Here is a 9,878-nt window from a genome sequence, read left to right as displayed (position 1 = left end):
AACATCTATTTCTGCTTTATTGACTATGCCAAAGCCTTTGACTGTGTGGATCATAATAAGCTGTGGAAAATTCTGAAAGAGATGGAAATACCAGACCACCTAACCTGCCTCTTGAGAAATCTGTATGCAGGTCAGGAAGCAACAGTTAGAACTGGACATGGAACAACAGACTGGTTCCAAATAGGAAAAGGAGTACGTCAAGGCTGTATATTGTCACCCTGCTTATTTAACTTCTATGCAGAGTACATCATGAGAAACGCTGGACTGGAAGAAGCACAAACTGGAATTAAGATTGCCGGGAGAAATATCAATAACCTCACATATGCAGATGATACCACTCTTATGGCAGAAAGTGAAGAGGAGCTAAAAAGCCTCTTGATGAAAGTGAAAGAGGAGAGCGAAAAAGTTGGCTTAAAGCTCAACATTCAGAAAACGAAGATCATGGCATCCAGTCCCATCACTTCATGGGAAATAGATGGGGAAACAGTAGAAACAGTGTCAGACTTTATTTTTGGGGGGCTCCAAAATCACCGCAGATGGTGATTGAAAATTAGAAGACGCTTACTCCTTGGAAGAAAAGTTATGACCAACCTAAATAGCATATTCAAAAGCAGAGACATTACTTTGCCAACTAAGGTCCATCTAGTCAAGGCTATGGTTTTTCCTGTGGTCATGTATGGATGTGAGAGTTGGACTGTGAAGAAGGCTGAGCGTCGAAAAATTGATGCTTTTGAACTGTGGTGTTGGAGAAGACTCTTGAGAGTCCCTTGGACTGCAAGGAAATCCAACCAGTCCATTCTGAAGGAGATCAACCCTGGGATTTCTTTGGAAGCAATGATGCTAAAGCTGAAACTCCAGTACTTTGGCCACCTCATGCGAAGAGTTGACTCATTGGAAAAGACTCTGATGCTGGGAGGGATTGGGGGCAGGAGGAGGACGGGATGACAGAGGATGAGATGACTGGATGGCATCAGTGACTCAATGGACGTGAGTCTGAGTGAACTCTGGGAGATGGTGATGGACAGGGAGGCCTGGCGTGCTGCGATTCATGGGGTCGCAAAGAGTCGGACACAACTGAGAGACTGAACTGAACTGAACTTTCATTAAGTTGGTTATTATGAGCAAGTTCCATGAGCAACTGAAATAATTTAGTAAATTTGTTTTGTACAAAGACATTTGAAAAAAAAAATTAGTATTTTGTAAGCTCCTTTATACTTTGTCTCTCGATCTCCACCACGTTTCTGTTCCCTATGCCTTGGATAGGGCTCAACACAAAGGACAGGCTCATGAAGGTCTGCTCAGTGAAAGGAAGGAATGGGTGTATCACAAACATGCAAACTCTTGAAAGCTATAAAGGTAATGCAAATTCCCTGTTTCTTTCTGTCATCGCACATTCTGTGCAAGGGAATTAGATATACATCAAATAAAAGCAAAGAATTAATCAATTAGTCGTTAAATGTTAGAGGGCCTTTCACACTTGAATTTCAAAGCATAATCCCTTTGGTTTCAATATTCTTGAGGCTTGTCAATTGTCTACCACAACTCATCACTAACAAATTCAAGCCCCAGAATTCCCATCTACTCTTGTAGCTACTGGTCTGGAAAGGAAAAAAAAAATCTTGCTGAACAATAAGGACATCTGCTGGTTAAAATGGAACACTCCTATCCTTGAAATGCTGCAACTAGATGGACAAGATTTGGGTAATAAAGTTTAGAATAATGCTGAACATGTGATATCTTGTTCAAATACCCTCCTTCTAAGTAGAGTAATTATAAAGGTAACATTTGCTTGTTTTATTCCAGAGTTGTCCAAGTAGGGACACTATATGAAAAAAGACTGAGCTCTCCCGCCAAAGAATTGTTGTTTTTCAGTCACTAAGTGTCTGACTCTATGATGCCTTGGAATGTAGTACACCAGGCTTCCCTGTCCTTTGCTATCTCCTGGAGTTTGCTCAGATTAATGCCCATTGAGATGGTGATGCTATCTAACCATCTCACCCTCTGCTGCCCCCTTCTTCTTTTGCCTTCAGTCTTTCCCGGTATTAGGGTCTTATTTCCAATAAGTCAGCTCTTTGCATCAGATGGCCAAAGTATCGGAGATTCAGCTTCAGCTGAATCCTTCTAGTGAATATTCAGGGTTGATTTCCTTTAGGATTGACTGGTTTGATGTCCTTGTAGTCCAAAGGGTTCTCAAGAGTCTTCTTCAGCACCACAACTTAAAAGCATCAGTTCCTTAGCACTCAGCCTTCACAGTCAAGCTAGATTTAGAAAAGGCAGAGGAACCAGAGATCAAATTGCCAACATCTGCTGGATCATGGAAAAAGCAAGAGAATTCCAGAAAAACATCTACTTTTGCTTTATTGACTATGCCAAAGCCTTTGACTGTGTGGATCACCACAAACTGTGGAAAATTCTGAGAAATGGGAATATCAGACCACCTGGCCTGCCTCTTGAGAAATCTGTATGCAGGTCAGGAAGCAACAGTTAGAACTGGACATGGAACAACAGACTGGTTCCAAATCAGGAAAGGAATATGTCAGGCTGTATATTGGCACGCTGCTTATTTAACTTGTATGCAGAGTACATCATTAGAAACACTGGGCTGGAGGAAGCACAAGCTGGAATCAAGATTGCCAGGAGAAATATCAATAACCTCAGATATGCAGATGACACCACACTTATGGCAGAAAGCAAAGAAGAACTGAAGAGCCTCTTGATCAAAGTGAGAGAGGAGAGTGAAAAAGTTCTTAAAGCTCAACATTCAGAAACCTAAGAGCATGGCATCTGGTCCCATCACTTCATGGCAAATAGACGGGGAAACAGTGGAAACAGAGACTGACTTTATCTTTTTGGGCTCCAAAATCACTGCAGATGGTGACTACAACCATGAAATTAAAAGATGCTTGCTCCTTGGAAGAAAAGTTATGACCAACCTAGACAGAATATTAAAAAGCAGAGACATTACTTTGCCAACAAAAGGTCATCTAGTCAAAGCTATGGCTTTTTCAGTAGTCATGTATGGATGTGAGAACTGGACTATTAAGAAAGCTGAGTGCTGAAGAATTAATGCTTTTGAACTGTGGTGTTGGAGAAGACTCTTGAGGGTCCCTTGGACAGCAAGGAGCTCCAATCAGTCCATCCTAAAGGAAATCAGTCCTGAATATTCATTGGAAGGACTGATGCTTAAGCTGAAACTGCAATACTTTGGCCACCTGATGTGAAGAACTGACTCATTGGAAAAGACTCTGATGCTGGGAAAGACTGAAGGCAGGAGGAGAAGGGGATAACAGAGGAAGAGATGGCTAGACAGCATCACCAACTCAATGGACATGAGTTTGAGTAAACTCCGGGAGTTGGTGGTGGACAGGGAAGCCTGGTGTGCTGCAATCCATGGGGTCACAAAGAATCTGACACGACTGAGCAACTGAACTGAACTGAACTTCATGGTCCAATTCTCACATCTGTACATGACTACTGGAAAAACCATAGCTTTGACTATACAGGCCTTTGTTGGCAAAGTGATGTCTTTGCTTTTTAATATGCTAAGTTTGTCATAGCTTTCCTTTCAAGGAGAAAGTGTCTTTTCATTTCATGGCTGCAGTCACCAGCCACAGTGATTTTGGAGCCCAAGAAAATAAAATCTGTTACTGCTTCCACTATTTCCTCATCTACTTGCCATCCAGATGTCATGACCTTAGTTGTTTGAATGTTGAGTTGTAAGTCAGCTTTTTCACTCTCCCCTTTCACCCTCATCTAGAGGCTCTTTAGTTCCTCTTCACTTTCTGCCATTAAAGCGATATCATCTGTATAACTGAGGTGGTTACTTCTCCAGGCAATCTTGGTTCCAGCTTGTGATTCATCCAGCCCTCCATTTCACATGATACTCAGCATATAAGTTAAATAAGCATGGTGACATGCTTCCCTGATAGCTCAGTTGGTAAAGAATCTGTCTGCAATGCAGGAAACCTTGGTTCAATTCCTGGGTCGGGAAGATTCGCTGGAGAAGGGATAGGCTACCCACTCTAGTATTCTTGGGTTTCCCTTGTGGCTCAGCTGGTAAAGAATCTTCCTACAATGTGGGAAGACCTGGGTTCGATCCCTGGGTTGGGAAGATCCCCTGGAGAAGGGAATGGCTATCCACACCAGTATTGTGACCTGGAGAATTCGGTGGACTGTACAGTCCATGGAGTCACAAAGAGTCAGATACGACTGAGTGACTCTCACTCAACATACAGCCTTATGGTACTTCTTTCCCAATTTGGAACCAGTCTGTTGTTCTATATCTGGTTTTCACTGTTGCTGCTTGACCTGCATACAGGTTTCTCAGGATACAGGTAAGATGGTCTGGTATTCCCACCTCTTTAAGAATTTTCCACAGTTTGTTGTGATCCACACAGTCAACAGCTATAGCACAGTCAATGAACCCAATGTTTTTCTGGATTTCCCTTGCTTCTCCTATAATCCAACAAATGTTGGCAATTTGATCTGATTCCTCTGCCTTTTCTAAATCCAGCTTGTACATCTAGTTCTCGGTTCATGTACTGAAGCCTCGTTTGAAGAAGTTTGAGCATAACATGGCTAGTATGAACAGAAGTTCAGAACAGAACAGAAATGGCTAGATTTCTGATCTGATTTCTGATCTTCAGGTCTAAGACAGAAGTATCTCTGAACTCAGCAAACGTTTTAAGTGTCTGTTAAGGTACTGTACCAGGTGTTGGAAAACTGAAGCTGTAAGACAAAGCAGAGGTGGCAGATGGTCCAGCCACCTCTGGGCACATGCCCAGGTCCAGCCTCAGAGGAAGGGGATTAAACTCAGTTAACATCTGCGAGAGACCAAATCTATTACTTACCAGCACTGTGCTCTCACCATTTTATAAATGTTATAGGCCAGCTGCTTCCTTACAAATACATTCTTTAGCTGGACAGATGCCTTCCTCCCTCCTGTCCCCTTCTCACCTTTCCAGTCCCTGCTGAAGTGTCTCCTGAGAAAGGCCAACCTGGAACTCCCTACATGAAGTTCACCTTCAGAGAACTCCATGTGTATCCTTTTTAGAATTTACCAAACTGGCAACTGCTGATTGGTTTGCCAGTATATTGTCCCTCTCCCTTCAAAGCCAGACTATAAAGGAACAGATATTTGAATCTGGGTACAAACACTCTCCTAGTTTTAGTAAAGTAATTTAACTGTTTCTGTTTTGCTTTGCCCACAGAATTTTCAAGAACAGAATGAAAACTTTTATTCTCATTTGCTGGGAGGATCTGAAGTTCTCCATTCTGCTAAGCGGAAGAGGAATGAGTTTTTGCTAATGTTCCATTAAAAGGCCTCAGTAAAGACCTACTGTAAAAGAAAATGAAGTGAAGAGGATATGGAGTGGTGGTAACCAGGCTGAGAGATTAAAAGAAGTATAGAGATGAGACACGGACACAACTGGAGGGTAGGAAGGAGTTATGAGACGGAAGGCCCTAAGCTCCATAGAAAGAACTAGATGACAAAATCTGAGACAGAAGAGGACTTGGAAGGGTCTGATGGGTGGGCCTAGCTAGGGACATTTCTCTATTAGCATAGGAATTCTCATCAGCTTACCAGAAATTCTGGAAGGTCTTCCAATGTATATGCATCAGTTGTATTAGCAGAACTCAAGAGACTGTGTAGAAAGAAAATGGGCTACTTAGTAATAATATTTTTTATTTACTTTAAACAAAAGTTATTGCAAACATCTCTTTCCTGAACCATGACATCCAGAACACAAGATAATCATGAAACAATAGAATTTGCCTCTCAGTATTTGAACCACGTTTATATTAACACACCAACCTATCAACCTTTCAAAAAGGAAAGGTCATTTCATCATTATTCTATTGCTGATGAGATTCATAAAAGTGTTATAAAAAAATCTGGAGTCCAACAGAGTTAATCATAACTTCAAATACAGTAAACACCATGTGTCCTATACTTTTATAATAACTTCTGTTTGTGAAAAAACAGATTTTTCTACAAAACACTTCATTCCTAATTAGGTAAATACTAGGATAATAGTAAAACTCTCATGCATTCTCTAGGTACTACTAAATAGTGAGGTATGAAACACCTAGAATTCTAATTACAGAAAGTTTCTCCAGGTTTAAAATTATGTTATGGATAATTTTACACTGATTAGGCAAGTTAAAGAGATGTTACTACTATAGATTTACTTTTAAAGTTATGGGTTAAACTGATGCTAAAATACACTTGTTTTCCAATACCAACTGACCTTGAGGAAAGGTAGTTATGAAGGAAACTCACCCAGAAAGGAAAAATTACCAGGATGAACTTGACCTTTTTAGGGATTTAACAGCCAAATGCAGACTAACCTAACATTTTTCAGGAGAGAATGGGTAGCAATTATAATTTAGATACCACTGTTTTATGCCTCAGCTAAGAAGAATCCGATATGGTCATGCTTTGTGGAAAATGTAGCTAATTAAGAACCAATTCCTAAATGATAATGTTAACAATTTTATACACATTATTATCTCATTAGAACTCTACTTTCAGTAATTTAATTGCTTTTCTGGTTCAGAGGTTTATTATTTTTCATTTTTAAGTGCTTAAAACATATGATAGGCTCTGTGCAAAGCATTCTACAGACATCATTCTGGTAGATTTTAGTATCTCCACTTTTCAAAAGCAAGTGAAGCTTAGAGATGTGCAGTACCATATCTGCTGCTAAGCAATATAGTCAAGATTCACACTTGGGTCTGACTTCAACATCTGTACCACAAGATCCTCCCTCATGGTGGTGGTTATCTACAGTTATGTACGCATTTAAAAACTGATACCTGCCATAACCACAGGGGATGCAGAGATTACCACAAATTGATAATAATGTTAGAGGCAATAAAATGCTGCTCCTGACACTTATTTTTGAAATATGGTCAAACATATCCTTCTTCCAGTTTAGTAAAGAATCTGGAAACTGGTTGCAATAATTTTTTATCATAAAAAGACGCAAAATCTACTTTATGAGCTGCAAGAGGGTAGTTCAGAGCATGGGCTTGGAGCTGAGGCTTCTATTCTTACTCTGCCACTTATTTGCTGTGTGTCCTTGGACACATTCCTTCACTTATTTGATCCTTGTCCAAAATGGGAATCATTTATAATAACAATACAGAAGCTTTGGCACTTGGGAATGTTAAATGCATTTAATATATGGAAATCATTTAAATGATACATAAGTACTCAAAAAAATGTTATCTAACCTTGTCCAAACTCAGTTTGTATTTTTTTTTAAACTAGACCTTATTTCTGTGGGGTACCGCTTAAGATTCACAGCAAAATTGAGGGGAAGGTACAGACACTTCCCATACAGTCCTTACCCTATACATGAATGTTCAGTTCAGTCGCTCAGTGGTGTCTGACTCTCCCAAACCCCATGAATTGCAGCATGCCAGGCCTCCCTGTCCATCACCAACTCCTGGAGTTCACTCAGAATAGTCTCCCCCATTATTAACATCCCCCAAGGGAATGGTACATTTATTGCAAAGGATGAACCAACACTGACATGTCATTAACAACCAAAGTCCACAGGTTATGTTCTATGGGTTTTGATAAATGTATAACACGATGTATCTACTGCTACATTCTAAGTGTTAGACATTTTATGGGTTTTGATAGATGCATAGCACAATATATCTACTGCTATAGCATTAAACAGAATCATATTGCTGCCTTAAAAAAAAATCTTCTTGTGCTCTGCCTATTTCACTTCTTCTGGCCTCAAATCCTGGCAACTACTGATCCTTTTATTAACTCCATAGTTTCCCCCTTTCCAGAATGTCAGATAGCTGGAATCATTCAATATGTAGCCTTTTTCAGATAAGACTTTTTTCACTTAGTGGTACACATTTAAGATTCCCCCATGTCTCTTCTTTCCTATGTCTTTTCATGGATAGCTCATTTCTTTCTAGCACTAAATAATATTCCATTGTACAGGATGTACCAGTTTATCCATTTACTTACTGACACCCTGGTTGCTTGTAAGTTTGGCAGTTACAACGAAGTTGGTATAAATATTCATATGCAGGTTTTTATGTGGACATAAATTTCAACTATTCCGGGTAAATATCGAGAAGTAATTAATGATCACAGGGTAAGAATATGCTTTGCTCTGTAAGAAGCCACCAAAAAGATTCCCATAGTGGCTGTACCATTTTTGCGTTCAATCAATAAATGAGAGTTCCCTAGTATTCCAAAGACTCATCAGCACTTGGTGTTTTGGATTTTAGCACTTCTAATCAGTGTGTGATGGTTCTCGTTTTCCACTTTTTTTTTTAATTTAATTTTTATTTTTTTTAATTTATTTTTTATTTTACTTTACAATTCTGTATTGGTTTTGCCATACATTGACATGAATCCACCACGGGTGTACATGCGTTCCCAAACATGAACCCCCCTCCCACCCCTCTCCCCACAATATCTCTCTGGGTCATCCCCGTGTACCAGCCCCAAGCATGCCGTATCCTGCATCAGACATAGACTGGCAATTCGATTCTTACATGGTATTATACATGTTTCAGTGAGAACGTTATTCCAAAGAATAAATAATGTGGACTACTGGTAAAACTTATGTACCTTTGGCTTAAAATCTAAATAAAGATTTATCTGTCTAAACTCATTTCTGTGTACAGTTTCTTGCCCTTTCTTCAAAGAATTAGTGTCACTTCCACTAAGTCTTTCAACTATATTTTGTATTCAAAAGAAACCAGTTATATAAAACAATTTTTAAAAAAAGTAAATTATAGAGAAAAAGAAAGCATTCTTGACTTGATTAGTTAAGTTCAATTCAAGACGTATATATTCCCATCTTGACAGCCTTCGTTTGACCTTTACAACTGATGCTGACCACATTCCCAACTGTGACCAGGTAGTGTGAGTCTACACATACTTACTGGACTCATGAAATTTCTCAAATCTCATTTCTGAACTCCTCTCATCCCCCCACTGAGAGAAAGTGAAGTGAAAGTCGCTCAGTGGTGTTGGACTCTGTAACCCCATGGACTGTAGCCTACCAGGTTCCTCCATCCATGGGATTTTCCAAACAAGAATACTGGAGTGGGCTGCCATTTCCTTCTCCAGGAGATCTTCCTGACCCAGAGATTGGACCCAGGTCTCCTGCATTGTAGGCAGACGCTTTATCATCTGAGCCGCCAAGGAAGTGAGAGAAAAGCAGCGCACAATAAACCAGTTTTATGAACAAATAAAATGAGGTCAGAATCACAAGGGTTGTAACAGGGTTCCGACCACTCATCTTCGAAACTCTTTCAAAACAAAAATTTCTGCCGGGGCGGTTCTCTGGCAGGTTCATGACTATGGGAGCGGGGCCGAATATTTCCCTTTCTGAGAGCTCCCCGGGTAACGAGCAACCAGCGTGTCAGGGCCGGGCTTTGTAAGGCGTACTGTGCATTGCAGACCACCATCTTCCTACACTGAGCATACATTTCACCAAGAATTGCATCACACGCTCAACAGGTAACACGTCTACGCGCCTACAGCACGGCGGACCCAGTCAGAAGAGCCACACACACAATTTCCGGCCTTCCTCTGCATCCAGACCCCGCTTTCAAGCCGTTCCACACGGCGGTTCCCTCCGTTCTGTGGCCCTAGGTAATTACGAAAGTCGACTCGCGAGGGCCAACGGTCCCCGGGCCAAAAGGATCACAGCTGCGCCGAAGAAAGACGGTCCTCCTACACAATATCTGTAACGGGGAAGTCAGTACTTAAATTTCCTGGAGTGAGGTAAGGAAAACAGCAGACAACAACCCCTACTCTGACAGAGACCGAAGCTCCCATATCCAGAGACCCTTTTTGGCGCGCCGATTTGGCCGGAAGTGACGCAACA

General features: G+C 40.7%; 1 long non-coding RNA gene across 1 annotated transcript in view; it reads right to left on the bottom strand.

Moving 5' to 3' along the window:
- Positions 1–9,866, bottom strand: part of LOC120878104 — a 13,254-nt gene extending 3,388 nt beyond the window's left edge. The window contains exons 1-2 of the long non-coding RNA XR_005724458.1: positions 8,929–9,866; positions 5,585–5,645 (exon numbers count right to left, since the gene is read on the bottom strand). This is a non-coding gene — a long non-coding RNA (uncharacterized LOC120878104). The remainder of the gene's footprint in view (positions 1–5,584; positions 5,646–8,928) is intronic.
- Between the last annotated feature and the right edge of the window lie 12 nt (positions 9,867–9,878).

The sequence above is a fragment of the Oryx dammah genome, unplaced genomic scaffold (genome assembly GCF_014754425.2).
Source record: "Oryx dammah isolate SB20612 unplaced genomic scaffold, SCBI_Odam_1.1 HiC_scaffold_18, whole genome shotgun sequence".
Lineage (NCBI taxonomy): Eukaryota > Metazoa > Chordata > Mammalia > Artiodactyla > Bovidae > Oryx > Oryx dammah.
The sequence above is the reverse complement of the archived record's forward strand: the minus strand, read 5'-3'. Positions and strand labels throughout refer to the sequence as shown.